Genomic DNA, 22,674 nt, shown 5'->3' with positions numbered 1-22,674 from the left:
TTAGTGTCACCAGTCTAGACAGCATTCATCCTATCCCTATGAAATCAATTTTTTATTTATTGTCCCATGTTTTCTGTTCAATAAATATCCACGTCTTTAACTTTGGCATAGTCCCTTGTGAACTAAAGTGGGGAAAAATTATTTACTCCCTTAAGACACTACACATCGGGCCACTAAAATACAGTACTCATTCTGCATAATACTGTAGCTTCATTGTTGCCCACTAGTGGAATCATCTGTAAAAAAGTAGTGAAGCACGGTCCTTTTTTATTTATACTGTACTTATATTTATTATATTATTTATATTGTATCTTATATGATATACCTCAAAATTGTGAGATGACATCTGTAGTGCTGTTATAATATAAACACATATAATATAATATAAAAGATTCTCTTATTTTTCCTGCATTACCTCTAGAGAACGATGCTAGGCTTGCTTACATCAAAAACTAGCCACAAGTTCTCACAACGCATAGTGAAGGTTTTTTGGCTCGTGTGTGGCAGCACCAGGAAAGCCAACACACACTTGAGGGCCAGAGAGAAGTTCTCGCCCATTTCAACAGACTTCCATCAAAATAGCTATTTCTGCCGCTTCTGCGTTCATTTCAGCTCGTGTAGTTTCAGATTGCAGTTGTACCTTGCAAATAGAGTAGACGTCCGTTAATTCGACTCCAGGTAATTCAGTTTTTCAGTTAATTCCACCCCAACCTGGTATGGCTGGTACATACACTTCTATGGGCCTGAACCTTTTAATACCTTTATTTGTTACATGCTCTATATGAACGTTACACGTTAAATCAGGAGTGCACACCCAAAAACTTAAACGACTGAATTCTTGCAATTATGCTATTGTTAATTGAATCGGTATTCGCAGGAGTATCAGTGAGCACAGAAAACATCATCTGCTTTGTCTTGTCACTGTTGATCGGCAAGACAAAGTCTTCACGTCTTTGTTTGTTTTACTTTGCACATAGCAAGAGAGGTACTTCCGTTTCATCTGGTTGTTCCCATGTCGTGCAGTCGGACATTCAGAGAGCAAAACTATGTAATTTTCTACCGTGTTCCAGCGCGTAATCCTGCTCCGCGATCCCACTTGCGTCTGCCTCAGTGTTCATGTAGCAGTGCCTTATACCGCTGGTCAGCTGTTCTCATGCATAGCGCGAAAGAAGACAAACGAACCAGCCTGCCCGAAGGACCATCAGTGAAAGCGCGCCACGCAGCAAGAAAGCGAGGAAAAAGAAAAAGAAAGAATGTATGATGTATGCATTACACGATCCTCCAGCTCTGGTATGAGAGAACGCAGCAAAGGAATTTCCCTTGCAGAGGATAGACAGGGGGCAAATGGAAAGTGTTAGGTAGTTGGTGATGCTTGCCTCTTGAAATTATGGGTTCGTGGCAGATTTATCTCAGCTGTTAATGAACGAATTAGAAAAATTACTGCGGTAGAACGCTCCCTAGAGGGCATGTAAAAACTTCCAGTGTATAACCAAAATTTGCTATGTGGCCTGCACTATATTAATATTAGGTCAACATAGAGTTTTAGAATGCCCTTCCAGAAGCCTCACAGCACTTGTTTCGTGCCAAGAAAAAGACTTCGTCTAAGAGAAAATGGCATCTAAAGGGTGCGCATACCTTTAAAGAAATTCTAGTCACCTGCCCTCGAGCGGCGAGTGGTGACGTTGCCTCCACCATTACCAGCTTTGTTGGCCTCTGTGCGTAAAACAATGCCCAACAGAGAGCAGCACAGTTTTTTGCACAAAACACAATGCGCAGCCATGGAAAAATGGAGCCAAGAAAGAGCGTTGGATTTGCTGTTGCAGCTGCTCTTGGTCAAGTGGGGTGGACCATTTGGGCATCCTAGGACACCACATGGATGTAGCATTCTCTGCTACTTGCAGTGCGTGCGAGTTTCACGAGCCAGAAAATCAGCCCAACACTATGCGATAACGAAACTATTGAAATATGAAAGCATGGGTGGTGCAGAGTTGAGCGAAAATTAAATATTTCGATAAGCCACGCTATTTTCAACAGTGACATTAACAAGTTCCCTTTTTCTAAAGACAGAACAGATCGAGACTAGTAGCATTTCCTTCCGTCTTATAATGCAATGCAATAATCTTTTTATTTTGAGTGGTTTGGTACTAGCGACAGAATTATAATGAAGAGTGCTTACATCATCGATCTAGTACTTGAATGTCCCAGGGGAGTGTCAAAGCATGCCCTGCATTTACATCAATTTCTCAATTACTAAAGCTCTGTTCGTGATAATATTGGCATTTTATATGTTCTCGCGCCTTAGTTTATCACTTTAGCTTGACTTAATACAACAGAACCTCATTCATACATTTTTGGACTATTTTACTACTGTATATCAGGGTGTCTACCAAGTTGACATTTCCAAATTCCCTGAGTTTTCCAGGTTTTTCCTGAGCACCTTTGCGAAATTCCCTAAATGAGCCAGAACTTTGTTTTATGTCAAGACAGGCTGACACCACGTTGCCCGATGCTGTCACTCTCTAGTAAGCATGCTGAAACAAAAAAATGACTTAATCCAGTTTGAATAGTAAGGAGTAATATCTATTTTATTTAAAAAGAAAACAGAAGGAAGGTGTTAGTAAAATGCACAGCGAAAGAAATGGTAAAGCCCATTCCAAATTGAGTCGAACATTTTCAAATACGAATGAAAAGGAAATGCATGCATAAGTAAATATTTTTTTAATATCAGCTATTTCTATCAACTGATAGCAAGCTCATCTGTATGAGGTCCTGAACTTTGTCACAACTAAGGTTCTCTCTCAGCACCTGGGAAGTCAACCTCAACTGTCCTGACATACTCTCAGCCCGTACACAACATCTCAGTGTTGGGTTTCACTGCTTAAACAATTTATTTTGGTTTGGATGAGGGACACCTGTGTCTCAGCGTCAGCCAACACTTAGTTTTTTTAGCTCAAGCTCCTTCAAAAAGCCGGCGGCACCCTTCCTTTCCCGTTAATTCCTCAGTGCGTCGGTCCTTTCTGTTCTCATCCTCCTTCTAACACGCTTTCACCACATGGATCATCTGAAGCATCCTCTTGGTCAGTTGTACAGTCAACATTTGATTTTTCGGACTTCCGAGGGGCCGCAAAAAAAATTGAAAAAACAAACGGGCAGTCTGAAAAACATTAATGCATGTCTTTAACTGCCTTTAAGGGATAAAATTACCACAGGCACGTCTGAAAAAGCTCTGAAGGCCTGCCAGTACGCTTATTAGGCATATCCGGGCTTGTACTGTGACAGGATACGGGGAGCACGCATGTGTAATTAAGTAATACATACAGTGTCCCGTGACAATTGCCCCCTTCCCACGCTTGTTATGCTTCACCGCCTAACACAAGTGTACTGAGGCGAAGCTAACTTTCGGAGACTGGCATTACGCAACGCACTGTGCTCTGCGAGCTTCAAAGCCAATCGCGAGGATTACAAAGGCGGAGTCGGTGCCATTGGTGATAGCGGCGAATTCTTTCAATGAAAAACACGGCACCGCACGGCAAGAAGCTTAATAGCGAACATAGAAGCAGCTAGGCCTAACGTTGCCGCGGTGGTGGTTACGGCTGCCAGCGGATCTGCCTGCGAGAGTGCCGGTTCGAGGCGGCGAGATAATCAAAATAGCGGCGGTGGCGGCTTTGATTAATGCCATTTCAGACCTGCAGTCAGGGCAATATACATTGACTATATGGAGTACGTGGTGGTGCCGCAAAACCGTGCAAATTATCGGGCATGTCCGAAAAATCGGGCGTCTAGAAAATCGGTCGTTAACTACTCTGGCAATACATCGTGCCGATGACACGGAGTCAATGACGATTCGTTGCGATTCCTCTGTTACTGGAGCCAGCATTAACACGACTTTCGTTCCCTTTCAATAAAGTTACAGCTAATTTTCCCTGATAGAAGCACAAATTTCCTGAGTTTTCCCTGAGTTTTTCCAGACTGTTCAAATTCCCTGAGAATTCCCGGTTTTCCCGGTTTTCCCGGTTGGTAGACACCCTGTATATGCCTTTAATGTCTTTTTAATGTCATTTCTACTTAGTTTTCTTAGGACATACAGAAAGCGGGTTTGCATTTCATTTGAGGGCATGTTTAGGGCAAATACTGCCAAATTAATCAGCAGTATATTATGGCATTTTTTCTGCATCTTGTTCAATTCAGCTTGCGAAATAATTTGATCAATTCTGTTGATCATACGAGGATCGAATCCATGGAAGTCGATGTGTTTGGCTCTGTGCTTGTGCCGCTGGTCCCGGCAGTTTGACAGATGCTCGTAGCAAGCAAAAAAATGGAGTCCCTCTACAAGTCGGGCAAAATAAAGCAATGAAATCCCTTCTCACAAAATTTCTTTGCGATTTCTCAACATAGTCCCCTTGGAGCATCACACACATGGGCAAAAAGTGCTAAAGTTGCTTTATTCTGATTGCAGAGGTGCGAGTTGGTGGGCTGTGTCTTGGTGAGAAAGGACATTTTTTTTTAGCCAATCTGTGTAGCTTAAACGGCCCCTGAAACGGTTCAGACAAATGTTGTAGACGTGTAGGGCACAGCTTAAGTAGAACATATGCATCACAATTTAAGTGAAGCGTTATGTATTAATGGAGCTACAAGCGATTACAAGTGACCCTCCTCCCTAGCCATGCTTTTCCCCTTCAACTCGTTCGCCAAGTGATCGGGGCTAAGCTCCGCCTTTACTAGTTCTGCGTCACGATGTGACATCACATTGTCCACTTCCGTTTGTTTTGGAGCCCGCCCGCCCGCACGCCCGCGCAAAACATCTGCGCTAGCCGCTTGGCCGTCGACCCCAACCGAGAGCTATCAAAGCAGCGTGCGTTGCGAGCATTCTATCGCAGCGCCGAACGTGTCTGGTATTCCGGTAATCACATAGCTGAACGTTTTGGCGGAACGGTGGAGGCATAAACTCAAGCTAATGAAGGAACTTTAGTGTAGAAGTACGTGAGCTGCCTGGTCAGTCTCCACGGTCCAGCCACCCGTTCGCCCAGAGTTTAACCAGCCACAGAAAGAGCTAATATTGCTCTAACCAAGTGTAAAACATTTTAAACATTTACAAAAACGTGTTAACAATTACACTCCTGCAAAAAATTTACACCAGCAGCAAAGAAGAATACATTTTGTTACTGCTACTGTGTGTGGTTGAGCTCTATGCCACCAGGTGGCTGCACCGTGCAGACCATTCACATTTGCGCTTCTGTTCATCCCCTGAAACGACACGCAAGGGGACACGGCCAGGCCCTGTCACCTTGCGCTTGTGTTTACCCTAATACCGGACTCGCGAAACGCTATTGCGTTAATAATCTTCCGGTGTAAAGTGACGGCCGCAATCGCGCAAATCCTAGGGCCCATCAGATAGCGGCTGTCCAATGCGCTGCAGCCAGTCCGCTCGTCTACTGGCTTGCAGGACACAATGTTGCAGCTTGACATAATGCCAAACGCTATGCTTGCAGTCCACAACGCAACTAAGTTGAATCGTAGCACTCGCAAAAGGACAGACCAACACTGACAGCACGGCTCTCATCAAAGACTGAACATGTTTTAACACAAGCAGACGACACTTGCTGTGTGCCGGAAGTGCTCAAGTGTACTGAAAAATTGTTCTTGTGCATTCTCTTTATGTTACTTTCTTTTTATAAAAACAAATTAACTAACATTCCAACTATTATGAACATTATTTTTTACCATAAAGTTGGAAAAATTATCGATCACGCGCCCTGGTCAGCCAATCGGATAGCTCGCCCCACTGACGTCACATGGGTAGGGGTTAAAATTCAGCCGAGCAGTGTGCTGCGATCGGCAGCGATGTGCATTTTTAAAACCTTATAATAAATTGCACGCTTTATGCAGAGCACTCAGATGTGTCAATTAATTATCAGAAGGACTTACTATAACGACTCAGTACGTTTGCAGAAAATTGTCAAAATCGTTTCAGGGTCCCTTTAAGATCCAAGAGAACTCAAATGACTGTGTTAACAACCTCCTCAGACTTAACTAAATCCTTGTGACACAATACTGTTTCAAGGGAAACACAGGGAATACGGGAGATGGAAATTCAAGACGATGAGCAAAACGAGAACAAGGTGAAAGCAGGAGCCAATGTTTCAACAAGTGGACTTGTCTTCTTCAAGGCAAGTCCTTCAAGTCCTTAAAGAAGACAAGTCCACTTGTCGAAACGTTGGCTCCTGCTTTCACCTTGTTCTCGTTTTGCTCAATACTGCTTCAAGTCACTTTTTACTGTGAACAGGTGTCCCACGCACTTTAAAAACAGCTTACTTGATCAGACGTCCCATTATAATATCACCATCTCCATGTGCGGAGACATTTCACCAGTTTGTTCAAATGTTTAAGGTAAACACACAGATCCAGGTTTAACATCACATGGCATTCATTTTTCATACGGCATTGCAGCATCACGTGATGGAATTTGAAAAGTACTGCACATTATTTTTCACCATCAGTGAGAATGCAGCCGCGGATCTCACACAAAGTAGCAACTTTTTTTAAAATTGTTATGTGCCACCTGCTTTATGTTGCATGAATAAGCATGTGCAAAAAGCTGATTTTGAGTTTGAAGTGAGTAGTAATTTGGGACAAATACTTTTTAATCAAATATCGAACAGCTGTTCTGCAAAGAAGTGGCTGCAATGTTGTATGTATAGGAACTTCTGCATATTTAAACAAATGACTTGTTCTGTGGAAGAATGAGACCAACATTTAAACTAACCATTTGAAATACTTATCGGTTAATGAATAGCAAGGCATGATGCAACTGCCTTTGAACATGTAAGAAAATAATAAAAAGATTGCAGAAAGAAATTTATGCAGAAATTAATATTGTAGGCTATTGCAATGACTCGACAAAGTGTTAACAGGAGATAATGCCATACCAATGCTGTACCAATCCTTTTATTCTGAATAGATGTCTCCGTGTTTGTACTATGATAGCAGACGGTGCATGCGGCCATACCAAAGCTGTACCAATCCTTTTATTCTGACTAGACGTCTCTGTGTTTGTACTGCGACAGGAGACGGTGCATGTGCAGGTGTATAACGGACACATACTAGGCCTCGTTACACTGCCATTTTTCATTTTTGGTAGGCTCCACTACAGAGCAATAAGCTTGACCGCATAACCAGCTATATTGTGGCACAACTGAATTTAGGTCAACAATCATTGCACTACGAAAAATAAAACTTTTTTTCAATAAGAACATTGAACAGCATAAAATTCAAAACTATATTCAGAAATTTGAATATTCACATGAGATTATATCATAGCATGAGCTATGGTGTCAGAGCTATAGTGTTGTGCTATAGTGTCAGAGAAAGGGACATGGCAGGTCTGTGTCGCTAGTTACCTATAGAACTGCTTAGCTTCACTAGTTTTTTCAGACCCCTTTTGCTTGCGTAATTCTCAGGCACTAGTTCAGTATTCAAGAGAGGAAAATCCTGGTGATTGTACAGCTTTTAGTATGGATATCGAAGACCTGTATTATTCCTTGGTGCATGACGGGTTGCTAAATTTCGTAAATGAGTGCATTAAAGAACAAGTGCAAGAGTCGGCTTTTATTGACAGATGCGGTGTTTCCATGGGAGCTTTTCTAGAAATACTTTCAATGTACTTGAAGTCGACGCTGATTGGGTGGAGAGATGGCGTTTTTCTGCAGAAATCAGGCATTTGTATTGGCTCAAAGGCTGCCCCTATTCTTAGCAATATTTACCTGAGTAAGGTTGACAGTTGCTTAGAGAAAGCCTTAGGTGATAGCGTTATCAAGATATTTTGTTACGTTGATGATTACCTGATTTTCTGCAATAAGGAAGAATTCGATTCGTCTGCTACCTCATTAAGTGAGCAATTTAAACTTTATGGAGGAGGATTAAAGTTTACCAAGAAATTTCCTCAGCGACGCGTGATTCAGTTTCTTGACATTTCCTTGGTCTTCGAACAAAATCACGTTTGGTGGCAGTACTCCCCAAGATCTTCAAAGCCGTTGCTAAACTTTTAATCCAAGCATTCCAAAGTAGTGCCATGTCGTGCCTTAAGTCTTCTCTCACCAGATCCTGCATGCACAACATGAGTGCTAGTTTTAATGCGCAGGTCTGGCGTCTGTTAGAAGCAGGTTATCCTAGTGTAGCAGTGGCCACTGTGGCTGAGTGCCTAAAGAAGTCGGTTTCGAGGGGGACGGATGTGATTACAGAAAGTAGTAATAGCAAAAAAAGAGTAGTGGCTATTCCGTATATTCATTCAGTGTCGCACAGGATTAAAAGAGTTGCAAGTAGATATGATGTTAATGTTGCTTTCACTGCTCCCAATAAGCTAGGTAAGATATGCGCTGCCGTACAGAGGAAAAAGGAGCAGGTAAAAGGCAAAAAACGAACAGATATTTGTCCAGTGAAGCACAATAAGAACAACAGTTTTACTGACTGTCGTATGGGTGTGGTCTATAAGATTCCCCTTAGCTGTGGCCAGTTCTACGTAGGTCAAATGGGACGGTGTATCAATCAGAGGCTAGTGGAACATAAAAGGTCGTTAACCAGTGGATCGCCGTCTAATATTTTCCTACATTGGCAAGATTGCAACTGCACGCCAGAGTTAGATGAATGCGCGATATTGTACAGGCATAGGAATGAAGATACGCGTCTTATGGTAGAGGCATGGCATATCTATAACGGTGGAAGTGCGTGTGTGTGTCAGCCTTCGATAACCTTACATAAGGAAGAGATTAAGTGCCTTAACAGTTATCTCTCACGTAGACAGACACATGTACCCGACTGACACGTGGTGATACCCTTCCTGAGCTTGCGCAGATGAGTTTTGTGTCTTCTTTCTTTTTTCGCCTCAGTGCTCCCTTCAGTGTATAGTCGATGTTCGTGTTGTCCACTTCTCTACTCTTGTGTCCTGTCTGCACGCCTCATCTCTTTTCTTGCATAATTATTCCCGGTTTAATAATGAAAAAGACAAAAGCCATCATCCACGAGCATGGACACTCGATCTGAGGAAGTTAAATAGACAATGGAGATGATTCTCTTTCTGTACCTTTTTAAATTTTGGGGGGTTTGGAGTGCGCTTATGCAATGATGGAGGTTGTATTCATATAGGAGGTTGTGGCCGAGTACTGCACCAGGGTGGCCAATCCTGCTCTGGTGAGCAGGATTGCAATGATGCAATGCAATGATGTACAATGATGTATGCAATGATGTACTTTGCTTTTGAGCTCTATGTCAACTGATAATTAGGCGTGTTTTTTCAGAGAATAAACTTAAGTTTCAAGTAACGCTTGTCCTGCCTGGCTTTCCTTCTTGTGTCCTCGTTTTTTGCATTTCAAGTCAAGTATGAATTCTTATGAACTCTTAAGAACTTCTTATGAATTCGTATGAACTAGCCCGAATTTCAGTTCTTGTAGGATGTAGATTGACTGCAACTAAAAGCGAATTAGTTCTGAGAAGCCATTCACACTAATTTCAGTATAAGTATGGGAATTTGAACGACCACATTTATCAATGCATTGAAGTAGTGAATCACGTGGTAAAGGATAATAAAGGCCTTTGACGTCAAGGAACAGGCTTTCGTTACATCATGAGCTGACAAATTGCTCTACTGCACCAGAGTTTTTTACAAGAAACAGATCATCGACATTTAAACAATTAAGATTTTTTCTGCAAGAAAGGAATGGCATTTTTGCCAGGTGCCATTTTCTGAAATGTAAGCCTAAAAGGCATGTCAACTTCATGGTTTTTCACATTGAAGAAAGCTCAAGATAGTAGTTTTGCAAAAAACGACTATCTTGCAAATGTACACATGCAAAATGTAAACAGCGCAATACAGGAATGGCTTTCTGCCTACTACAGCAGGTGTGAATGCAGCCCAAGGTTCACAGAGTCGAGTATCATTGCAAAACACAGAGATTGTGTCACGTGTGAGATAATTGAAGCGGACAAAATTTATGTTTAAAGGATGTTTGCATCAGTACCCCCCATCCCCATTGTCACTCTCCTGAGAAGATGAGTTGCCTTGAGTTATCGCAATGTTGAATATTTCTGTGTGTTTCATATCACTGCATTCCACGCATGGCTGTTGTGCTTTTGTGTGACTATGTATTTAACAATGCTTTCTGAAAACAAAATAAATTGTTGGAAGTTCAGCACTCTATTCTCTCTTCTGTTCCCTCTGGTGTTCTTGCGCTGTTAAGCAAAACATTAAAGCATAGAAAGTTTTGCTTTACAATTTTTCTCTAAAATACAGAAGGGCTATCCCAAATTTATGGCAGGTGGGCTATCATAAGGCCAATCTATGCTACAGACGAAAGGATCGTCCATGACATGACTCGATCACTGCCCCGCCCATGGCTGGCGACAACAATAAAAAGCAAGCACCATCTGCGCCATGTCAGTCAGGTTCAACATGATTTGCCACCTATCAAAGATTCTGAAATCTGGAGTGCCATGGCAAATTCTCTCACCTCCCCCCCTCATTTATCCACCATCCACGCAAATGTATGCAACCGGCAATGACACTTTCGTGACCGGCATGTAAACACAAAGCAAGCCTTGTGATGGGTTGCTTGAAGACCAAAAAAAAAAAAGAACAGACCAACCTGCATCTACAAATGGTGTCGAAAATGAAAGAACGCGTACCGTGTGTTGTAAAGAAGGCAGGTGTGAACAACTTTGTTGCCATCCAGTGAACTCATTTTAATTTGTGAGGCAGTTTGTTTAATTTCCGAGTGTCGCGTAGCTGCTGCAAATAGGTCTGCATGAATTCGGCATCAAACCGTAACTTAAGTCGCTGACATTCAATGAAGCAGCGCTGTGTAGGCCTAATGGCCTAGGCAGCATGGCCATGAACGTTCACCATTTCGCAATGTGGTAACAGGCCGCAAGTCGTCGCGGAATGCTTGGCACTAATAGGGTCATACAGGTGGCTCATCAGTGATCGCTTATGAGATCGCACGTGTGAGTTAGACGCACGGCTCTTGAAGTGGCATAAAGCTCGTTGCTGTGTTCCCAACATGATCTGCTAGCCTATCGACGGCTAATCAGACTGATCTTTGCACACAATTTTGCACTTTACGAAATAGACACTGCTTTGTTAATGTTCCCTCTGCCTGCACTGCGTTATCAGGACTGGACAGAATGGACAGGTCGTCAGGACAAGACCAATCATTTCGATCAATCCTGCCAAGGCAGACGAACCTTGTACCAACAAAGACTCACCCCGCCAATGCAACATTCTGGTACTTGTGTGCAATTCCCACAAAGGGCCGATGTTGAGAAACACTCGCAGTGACAAAGATCACCAACATCAGCGCTTTTTTGCACCAAAAGCCTTCATTATTGGAGCGTTTCACCGAAGTGAAATGCTAGCTTGGGCGGCATTATTTTGATCAGTCCTGTGAACCAATAAACCTTGTACTGACAGTGGCGGCCCCCACCGACGTAGCACCATTCTGCAACGTTCGGGCGCTCTGTACGCACCCACATAGGGCACTGTCGTTGGGGGGTGCTCCCAGCGACGAAGTTCGCTACCATGTCAACCGAGGCAGCGGCACATCCACGAAACACTCGACGCTCCTTTTTAACCAAAAATGAAGTGAAACACTTGAGCGCCGTGGAGCTCAAGGGTCTCCACGGCGCACGCAACATGTGGTACTGTGCAGGTCTCTACAATGAATATACTGAATATCAGAAAAATCAATATTAAATTCATGAATCAACTTATTCGACAATTCAATACCACCGTCTTTTCCGAAGTCAGTACCGATTTTCAACCAGTACACTGCATACACTCGAACCTCACTATAACGAAGTTGAAAGGGAGCCGAAATTACTTGGTTATATCAGTTACTTGTTTATATCTATTATTACCATTTACCACAACATATTTATTGATACTGCGATCTTTCTTTTACAGGACGTTAGCATATATGCAATGGGGTCATCATCATCATCATCAGCCTGGTTACGCCCACTGCAGGGCAAAGGCCTCTCCCATACTTCTCCAACACCCCCGGTCATGTACTAATTGTGGCCATGTCGTCCCTGCAACTTCTTAATCTCATCCGCCCACCTAACTTTCTGCCGCTCCCTGCTACGCTTCCCTTCCCTTGGAATCCAGTCCGTAACCCTTAATGACCATCGGTTATCTTCCCTCCTCATTACATGCCCTGCCCATGCTCATTTCTTTTTCTTGATTTCTTGCAATGGGGTGCATGATTGCAAACATGGAAATAGGAAGACGGCTTTGCAGCCGCGGAAATGCTACACAGCCACACATGCATTAAAATTTCAATAAAACAAGATGGCAGCCTTTAGATAGTTGCCATCTGTTACATTGTGATGGGCTTTCCCATCCGATTTCCACTTGGCTCGTCGCTGTCAAGCAGCACGTGGCAGACAACATAGCATTCCGCGATGTGATTGAGGAGGTAGGCAAACTTTGCCGGCTTGGCTTGGCCAGCTCGTGGTGTAAGAGGATAAATTGGTTCCAATGCAATCTCGGAGGACACGCCTAGCTGCAGCCCGTGCGGAGGGTTGCAGGGATTGAAAAGTGAACGCACGGCTTGGGCGTCAACTCCAAGATGGTGCCAGGGAGATCTCAGACAGCTAGGGCCGGAGGCGGCTGCCTCTGTAACATGCCATAGAGAAAGAAGTGAATGCACTAATCTTTCACACCACGCGTAGCGGCCCAGCATGGCGCGACTCGCGCAGCCAGGCATACGCCAGAGAGAGAGGTCAATGGAGAAGTGTGATAGTGAGCCACTGTTGTACCACTTGTGCTAGCTACGTGCAGTGGTGAAGAAGTCCAGAGTTGTTTGAAGGCGTATCTGATGCGGGGATGTGGGAGTATTGAACTGCCGCAGCGAACAAGTGCCAAACCCCACAGAAAGTGATGTAATTGATGTGCAATGGTCAGGTATGTTCTGGTTTCCGAGACTGATCTAGTTCTTTATATTCATTGGCTAGACAATTTCACTTCGTTAAACGTAGCTTTTTAATACATAGATATCTATGGAGAATTCAAGGTGAACTTATTTACTTCATTATATCCATTATTTCATTATATCCTGTTTTGTTATAATGAGGTTCAAGTGTATTTAGTATTAATTTAATGAAATACCTTCAAGACTCATAGGACATCACAGAAGGGAGCTGGGCAACAGTACAGATATAACAAGAAATACGGCCATTATGAATGCAGTTATGAACTTGCAGCAGTTATGCATGCGTTGGTCTATCCTAAAACCCGTCAAAATCACTCTCATCGGTGCTGTCAGATTCGTTACGATTCCTCTCCGTTACATGAGCCAGCATTACCATGACTTCCGTTCCCTTTCAATAAAATTACAGCTAATTTTCCCTGATAGAAGCACAAATTCCCTGAGTTTTCCCTGAGTTCTTCCAGACTACTCAAAATCCCTGAGAATTCCCGGTTTTCCCGGTTGGTAGACACCCTGAGATTTCATGGTGTTTTAGCGCAGAAAAACATGCATTGTAGGCGCAGTGTGAACTCGTTTTCTTCACGCGTGCTTTAGACTTAATAAAATAAAATGATGTATAATTTATAGACAGTCCACATTCCACAAAAGTTGTACATTTAAACTTGTATAGCCCTCAGACTAATGGCCAATAAATATGGTACTTCATTCTCTAGAGTTCAATGTCTTTTACCTTACTTATACAAGTCCCCTCATCCGGAAGAGGTTGCCAGTCCCGAACAGTGCACCATGGCACAGTTCTCCCTAAACGTTTCCTCTCTAAAAAGGAAAATGCAAGGGTTGCCAGAAATGAAGGAAGGTTTACCCAGTTTTTTTTTATTGTGGCGAGAACAGTGAACATGCTTTCTGCTTTGTTTCTTGGGGTGCCAATGCAAGCGCAAACAAACTCTACAATACTTGTGGTGTTCGAACAAATTTATTTTGTTTCCTTTGCAGTTATTAATTAAAAAGCACATGTCTGCTTGACTTATTGCGAGCACACATGGCAATGACTTCCACTCCACAAACTTCTGCTGATGATGCTCCTAGATGGCTGCAGCAGGCGCATGAAGCAGAAGAGCGACTTTTGGCCAAGTTGGTTACGCATGGCAGATCATGGTTAAGCGCGCACAAACAAGGACAAAGTGAGGTGTGGACAACAAAGCGCTTACTTCTAACTGATCGTGTATTTAGAAAATGGCATCATTTGAACACTTTAGTTCATGACGTCACAAGAACAAAATGCCGACATCAGGTGCCCATGCTCAGAAACTTAGTTTCTTTGGATGACAGAAAAACAGAGCGGGCGCTGACACAAGACACACCCATCTTTCTAATGCAATCTACTTCAATTATCTCCCTTACAACCTGGTTCCTATTTTTGGCGAATAACTTACACATTTTGAACAAGGGATTACATGGCTTTTTGTTCTTTCTTCTAGTCATGACAATGCACAGAAAGATTCCCATCGCAGTAATTCCCCACCCTCCTGTGTTCTAGAAGTCTTTCATTCAGACACCTTCCAGTCTGACCGATACAGCTGGAACCGCACTATAAGGGAACTTCATATACTCCGCCAGAAGCACCCGTTACAAAAGGATCACAATGTTTGACAGTACATGGCTCTTTGAAAGAATTAGTCATTTCGCGAAGTTTCTGTAGCTTCTCAGGGGAGGAAAGCACTACTCTGATATTGCTACGATTACCTTTTTTAGGCGGTGCAAGGTATTGTGAATGTACGGAATTACTACAGCACGTAATCTATTTCCTTCTTGAAAGTATCTTTCATTTTTTGTTCCTTTTTTCAACTTCCCCTCAGCTATAGATACTAGAACACTGTCAGGATACCCTGCTGACAAAAGTTGAGTTACTTGCCTTTCGAAACTTCTTGCAATGGAATGAAAACAAGATTTCTTCAGGGCGTTATCTAAGCACTCTCCAGCTATTGCTCTTTTAACAAGTTTTGAATGGGATGAATGATAAGGTAACAGGGGTTTACATGCCCTTGGATGGTACTCCCACATACATGATTGTTAGCGAGTTTTAGCTTCAAATCACGAAACCATAAAACATCGTCTGGAATTTCATTCGTTAATTTTAAAGGATTGCAACATTCGTGAAAAAGCGCTAGGAGCTGATTGGCACCAGCTGGAAAACCATCTTCACTTCTTTGCATTAAAATGAAAAAAATCATCCACATATCTAAATACATTCACATTATTAGAATCTTTGAGGCAGCGAAGAATTAGCCTGTCACAATGGGTTAAAAAATGTCGCTAAGAACAGGAGCTATGCATGAGCCTATACAGATCCCATTCTTTTGAATTAAGATCTGGTCATTCCATTCAACATAGGTAGTCTTCAGATAAAAGCTTAGCAACTCAAGGAAACCTTCTATGGACATGCCTTCTGCATTCTGAAATGCTACTGAGCCTAAGCTATCAATGCACTCTTCTAAGCAAAAAAGGAGTTTGTCTTGTGTCAAGTAGTATTATAAATCTCCAACGAGCAGACCAGAAAACCTTTGTCAAAATTATTTTCCAAAAAACCTAGCACCATTTCAGTATTTTCGATTTGGAAGGGGTTATCAAATTTTAAAAGATTTACCTTCTGTAAAAAGAGTGCAACCGATTTATGCCACGTGCCATTCTCGGAGACAATCTCCCTTCAGGGGCATTCCACTTTGCGGGTTTTCACGGTGAACATGACGTTCAAGAAAGAAACATTGCTATTCTCAATGTTTGCCACCAACTTATTAAAGCTAAGCTTTTCGCAAATGGTTTTTCCTGCGAACTGTAGTTTTTTCACCGAAACATTTTGGGATCCGCGCATGGTGGTTGAAATTGCTTCTAAGGACTTTTTACTAAATTAGACCCTTGTAAAAACCACAAACCCTCCTTCTTTATCAGATGGGAAAAGGCACAAGTCATGTTTACGCAAAGTTGAAGCGATACAGCTTAATGATATATATGGTGCTGTACTTTTACCACGCTTGTGTTGTCTACTCCTCACTTTGTCCTTGTTTGTGTGTGCTTGACCGTGATCTGCATGAAGTAGGGACACATTCTTGATGTTGCCGCTAAATTGGGAGACCATCTCCTGTGCCGACTGAATAAAGGTGGCGCTTCCAGACAACACGTTCTGCAGAGAAGCTTGGTGCTTAAGGAGTCCACCCACATCGTCACAGACATTCTTCCAATGCCTGGTAGCGCAAAATACCCACTTTGCAGTGGCACAAACCCATAGTCGGTAATTTGTTTCTTGTGCCAATGATATGACTGTGTTTCATTTGAGAGAAGGACAATCCAGTTTTCCGCAAGATAAAAATGCAGAAGAATATTTCCATGCTGCTTGCACTTCTTTGCCTCATGAATAGCCACGGCTCGAGTGCGACATACAAATTCGTGAGGAATCCATTTGGTCACCCATTGCCAAGCTCTTGCACAAAGGGAGTTAAAGACAATGTTTTTGATTAAGTGGCCACATTCCCAAACAGAAAATGCGACTTCGTCCTCGTCAACCACTCACAGACTAGCCAAAGTGAGGCTTTTACTCCATGGGCAGCGCTCGCATTCACTCAATGCACAATCTGTGGCTAGGGAGCAGCAAAGGCACAGCGCTTCCATGCCTTCCAACAAACTTTCCATGTTGGTTACATTCTCCAGCGTGGGGACACAAAGATTGGCACTAGCACAATAAATGCAAACCAAAACTCTTGCATTGGTACGAGTAACACCCATTTTGAATTGTGGGCTTCTCCTCCGCCGTACTCTTGGGACAAAGGCATGACAACACAGTAGTGCAAACAATCACAAGGGCATTTATTGCACCTTTCATAGATCAATGCCTACTAGCCGAGTTGCTATCCCCAAAACATGCCGATGGGAACGGGACAAATCTAGGAAGTCCGACTCACCACGACCGGATAGCGAGCGAATATGTTCGCCCCCATGCCGGCACGCGCGGAACGTCCGCACCACTTGAAGACCTCGAATCCAAGAGAGAGAGCCTTCTCCTCTTTGCGCCCAAGTAACCCTGCCGGCAGGCGGCGTTAGCAGCGCAACACTCACGCCATCTCTCGTACTGCGCATCAACCACACCATCCGCCGCGGGCCCCAGGCCACGCGGCGAAGCCGGATTGCCGGAGAAGGGAGCTATGCGGGAAAACAAGATATCAGGGAACGCGTGAGAGTCGCGCATCCCCACATCTCCCCAACCTTAAATCACTACATATTCCGGCGAAACAAGTCACACGATCTAACATCAATCAATGCATGCTTCTCGTACAAAGTAGTACATGCAACAGTGACCGCAGAGAGGAAATGTCCACACGCTGTCCATAACATGTGAGCTGACATTGCCCTTGGGTACACCACTAGTCACAGCAGCAGCTCTGCATACTCGACGGCACGATTCCAGGCCAGAACTCCGGAAACGGCGATGCAGTAGTCGGCACGAGCAAGCGTCGCTCGCGCCATGCTGGCGAAAGCCGCAGTAGCTGTTGGTGACCGCCGGCTCTTTTCTCCACCGTCGAGGTTTGCGAGCTGGATACCGGTGGCCGCCGATGTCGCTGCGCCGAACTGGCCCCAGCATCACCATCGCCCAGGTAGTTTGGGGCAGCAGCGCAGACGACGTGCAGGTGACGGCAAACCAGGGGTGACTCCGCTCACGCTGTGTACGCTCAACACACTCGGCAAACACTCGGCGACAGGCAGCTTCGTAAAGCCTTAGGCCTAAAGTGTCGCTACCCTGACAACAACTGGCATCCAAAAAACAACAAAAATGGGCACAAGACAGGCAGCCGCGAGGAGACGTAAGCTCTGTTAGGTGGTCCTACCCCGCTCGGTGCACACAGCATCCGAGTTGACGGTGCCCACCATCCCAGACGGTGTCGAAGTGCCCGGTGCCAGGCCGCAATACCAGTCAGCCCGTAGCGGCACCCATGGCCCGCGGCCACGCGGCTCCCAGAGCCGCGACATCATCGGAGTCAAAGAGATAGGAGTAGCTATTTACATAAGAAATTCGGACCACCCACGAGGCTTCCGTACTCACTCGCTTCAGGCTTGGCAATGCTCCGCGGGCGCTGAGCCTCGCTCTCCCAGGATGCAGACTGTAGTATAGTATTGCCCCCTGCCAGATCTCTGTGTTATCATACATTTATGTTTGATAGTAGTTTAGCTAGATGGCGCACCCCCCTTCTGTCATGTGACGAGCTGGCACCAATCAGGAGGTGTCATCAGGCGTGTGAAGTCCTTTTTAGTAATAAACGGCCAGGAGTAAGCTTAGTCCTTGTCCGGTTTTCATCAGGAGCAGTTAGCTCCGTGTCTCCCTCTCTGCGTCGGCGCTCGGCGCGCGTTCGCTGGTCGGGGGCCCCCGCTTGCCTGCCGCTGCCGACACAACATCCTATGGCGACGAGGATGGTATTCCCGCTGCGGTTCCGACCAAAGCCCCGGGAAACCAACGAGCTTCGTAAGTGAAGCATCCCTTACGTGTCTGCACGGGCTGCAAACGCCGCCGACGCACTTGGCGTCGCGAGGCTTCCGAGCCTAGGCCTTCTCGCCCCCTTTGTTCTTCCTTGCCCCATTCCTGCTGCGAGCTCCGGCTTGCCTCCTGCACTGTCTCCTGCACGCTAGCGGGCATGGCTTCTTTTAAGGCGAACCTTCCCGTTTTTCTTGAAGTGCCCGGGCCACCGTTAATATAGACGGAAAAAAATTTTTCAGACCCACCTCGAAGCGGCCGGCGGTGGCGACTGGACGGACGCATGACGAGCGTCCGCGCTCGTCAGCGCTCTCGGGCGTGAGGGACAACGGAAGTACTTTGCAGACGAGGAGCAGGAAGCAGCAAGGCAGTTAACCGGCACAGCGTCAGCGTCAAGCGAGGCACCAAGGCAGTCGACCGGCGCAGCGTCAACGTCAAGTGAAGCGGTCCCGCCAGCGTCAGAGTTCCAGAAACTCTCGCAGCGGCTTGACCGGCTGTTTGCCGCGTCAACAAATGTTCTGGCGGAGAGGCCCGAATCCACCAGTCGAAGGCAGTTCGAGGGAGAAGGATTTCTGGAATTCGTGACCGCACTGAAAGAGAAGGCGGTACAGGGCAACTTTGGCACAACCTACAATGAGCGTGTCCGAGACCAAATAATACATGGCGTAGCGAACGTCGGCGTTCGCGAAAAGCTGTTAGCTCATGGCGAAACCCTGTCCCTGGACAAGGCAGAAGAAATTGGACGCTCTTTAGAAGCCCTGCAATGAGCGAACCGCGCGTTCGACACCGAAGAAATTCAAAGAATCCAGGCAGCTCAACTTGGCGCTCCGTCGACGAGCCACGATGGCTGACTTCTTCCGGGGAGCCGCCAAGATGGCCGACGTAATCCGGGAGGCCATGAAGATGGCTGACTTCTTCCGAGGAGCCGCCAAGATGGCCAACGTCTTCCGGGAGGCCGCCTAGATGAGCGACATTTTTCAGGACCCACAATGAAGCACAGGACGTGAAGAAGGACCCAAATTTCGACCGTAGTTCATGCAACCGGTGTGGCAGCACGAAACATATTGCAACGTACAGGAATTGTCCAGCAAGGAACCGGCGGTGCAATGCCTGCCAGACATTGGGCCATTTTGCATCAGTATGTCAAAAATCCCGTACTGCTCAGCACGTCTCTCCCGCAGAGACACTGTCTTCAACTTCCGCAGGACAGCCGTCCGCGTCTGTCTTGACGGGGAGCACTTTGGAAGCTAAAAGGGATCTACAAGTCCCGGTCGTGGTTAACGGCGTCGCCATGCGGCTGCTCGTGGACACAGGAGCGTTTGTGTCATTGATGACGGCCGAAGATTTTGGAAAGCACTTTGGTCGACAGCACAGACTGTCAAAAACAGCAGTGGACTTGAGGAATTTCTCCAAGCAACGCATCGACATTCAAGGCCTTTTCCAAGCCACTGTCCAGTTTCTTCAAAGGTCGTGCTCAGTCACGTTCCACGTAACATCTACAGGAACGTCACTGTTGGGTCTTGACGCCATCCAGCGCTTGGGGATACAAATCGTCGGTACGTCACTGACATGCTGCCTGGCTTCGCTTCCTCCAGTACAGAGCCCCACAGGTGTGCCTCCGGGTTTTGATCACCTCTTCAGTGGCGAGTTGCGACTAGTCAAAAACTTAGTGCACCGAATACATCGGCGGCAAGGTATGGAACAAGTATCTTCAAAGTTGCGCAGACTACCCCTGGCTCTCCGTGACCAGGTGACAGATGAACTGCGACGTCTCGAGGACTGCGACGTCATCGAGCGCGTCGAGGCTTCTGAATGGGTGTCTCCACTCGTCGTGGTGCGCAAAAAGGATGGAGCCATCCGGCTCTGTGTTGACCTACGGGAACCGAATAAGGCAATTGTCATTGATGGGTATCCTTTGCCGCACGTAGAAGAGTTATTACAAATGTTTCATGGTGCCACATATTTTTCTAAGCTGGATCTAGCATCTGCTTATTATCAGCTGTTACTGGATAAAGATAGTGGAAAGCTCACTACATTCATAACTCATGAAGGCTTATTCAGATTCAAGCGTGTCTGCTTTGGCTTGGCATCCGCGCCAGCAGTGTTTCAGAAAATGATGTCACAAATCTTGCAGAGTTGTAAGAATGTTGTCTGTTACCTTGATGACATTTTGGAATGGGGTCGGACAAAACCTGAGCATGATGCTAACTTAAGAGAAGTCTTGCTTTGCATTTCAAACAGTGGTATGAAACTTCTCTGTGAGAGAACTGACTTTTCTGGGCCATAAAATTTCAGCTGAAGGCATTTCGCCTACAGAGAGCAAGGTAAAAGCAATCCTGAATGCGCCTGCTCCTACAGATATTGCAATCCTTCTTAGGATTAGCTGGTTACTATGCCAAGTTCATTGATCATTATGCAGAACTTGTAGAACCGCTTCGCCTCATGCTCAGGCAAGGGCAAAATTTTGCTTGGTCTGATGATGCACAACGTAGCTTCAATCAGTTGAAAGCTCGTCTTACATGTTCCCCTGTTATTAAGATTTTCAACCCTGAATTGCCTGTGGTAGTCACGACTGATGCATCTAACGGTGTTGGTGACGTGTTACAACAACCGTATGGTTCTAAGCTAGAAACTGTAGCTTTTGCATCTAGAACTTTGTCAGTAGCTGAACAAAAGTATTCTGTAGGAGAGCGTGAAGCGCTAGCATGTCTGTTCGCATGTGAAAAATGGCATGTTTACCTCTGGGGTAGACGGTTCACTCTTCGAACTGACCATCAAGCAGTAGTTGCATTACTGTCCGCTGGCGACTCAGGTCGTCAACCTCTTCGCATTTCAAGATGGTCAGCCAGGCTCCTATATTACAACTTTCAGATTGAATATTGCAAAGGGTCAGAAAATTTAGTAGCTGATGCCTTGTCTAGACTTCCAGTAAAGGATTCACAGAATGTAGTTCAGGAGGAAGAAATAGTATCCTTAGTCACATCGGTCGTTGACAAGGAAACAGTGCAACTTGCTACGAGCACAGATGAAACTCTTCAGAAGGTCAGTAAATGCCTAGAAGAGGGTTGGCCTTCTAAGAAAAACATAGACAATGCTTTAATAGCTTACTTTCATGTAAATGAAGAATTGTCCTTTGTAGATGGATTACTCATGCATGGTGATCGTGTCGTAATACCCACTGTTCTAATACCGACATTTCTACAGCTGGCACATGAAAATCATCAGGGTATAGTACGTACCAAGCAGCTTCTTCGTGAACGCTATTGGTGGCCCCAGATGGATAGCACTGTTGAACAGTATGTAAAGCATTGTCATGTATGTAAGCTGGCAGACAAGTCTGCAAAGCCTCATGTAGCTCCATTGCAGCCAGTCGAATGGCCGAACAGGCCTTGGCAGAAATTGGGAATGGACATCATTGGTCCATCAAACACGTCCTACCCTAGGTATCTAGTCACCCTAGTTGATTACTACTCAAAGTGGCCTGAAGTACTTGGTACTAATTCCATCTCCACAGATGATGTCATTAAACTTCTTGACTGGGCTTTCAGCCGTGAAGGGTTGCCAAACTCTATAGTTACGGACAATGGTCCGCAGTTTGTTTCAAAACAATTCCAAGAGTACCTAAAGGAAAAGGGAATCGCTCATTTTTTCTCCTGCAACTATTATCCTCAGGGAAATGGCCAAATAGAAAGGTTCAACCGAGTCATTAAGGAACATCTGCAGGTAGCTAGGCTTGAAGGTCGAGATGCTTCGAAAAGCATTTCAGAATTCTTGGGTTCCTATAGGATTACGCCACATACTACAACGGGTCAGCTTTCCTACTTCATGGTCGTCAACCTCGTTCGAAGATAGATATTAGCAACTTTAGGTTGCATAAGCACACAGCAGTTCAGAACAGTCAAGTTCGCGAGAGAGTCTCGCAGAAACAGGGGCAAACTAAACAGTATGTAGACAAACGTAGAGGTGCTCAGGCAACTCATATCAAGGTGGGAGACACCGTCCAAGTAAAACTTACCAAGAAAGCATTTTTCAAGTACAGTAAACCTCGTACAGTTAAAGCCCAGGTAGGACCATCCTCTTTTGTACTCAGTGATGGGAAGACGTGGAATGCGTCTAAGTTAACCACAGTAGTAGATAATTCAAAACATAGTATATTGTCCACAACTGCTAAAGATTTTTTGT

General features: G+C 45.0%; 1 protein-coding gene across 1 annotated transcript in view; it reads right to left on the bottom strand.

Moving 5' to 3' along the window:
* LOC126538462 (DNA mismatch repair protein Msh6-like) overlaps nucleotides 1-22,674 on the bottom strand; it is a 463,753-nt gene that overhangs the window by 295,413 nt on the left and 145,666 nt on the right. The gene's annotated exons all lie outside the window — the stretch shown is intronic.

Source organism: Dermacentor andersoni, chromosome 4 (genome assembly GCF_023375885.2).
Source record: "Dermacentor andersoni chromosome 4, qqDerAnde1_hic_scaffold, whole genome shotgun sequence".
NCBI lineage: Eukaryota > Metazoa > Arthropoda > Arachnida > Ixodida > Ixodidae > Dermacentor > Dermacentor andersoni.
This window is presented reverse-complemented; position numbering and strand designations above follow the sequence as displayed.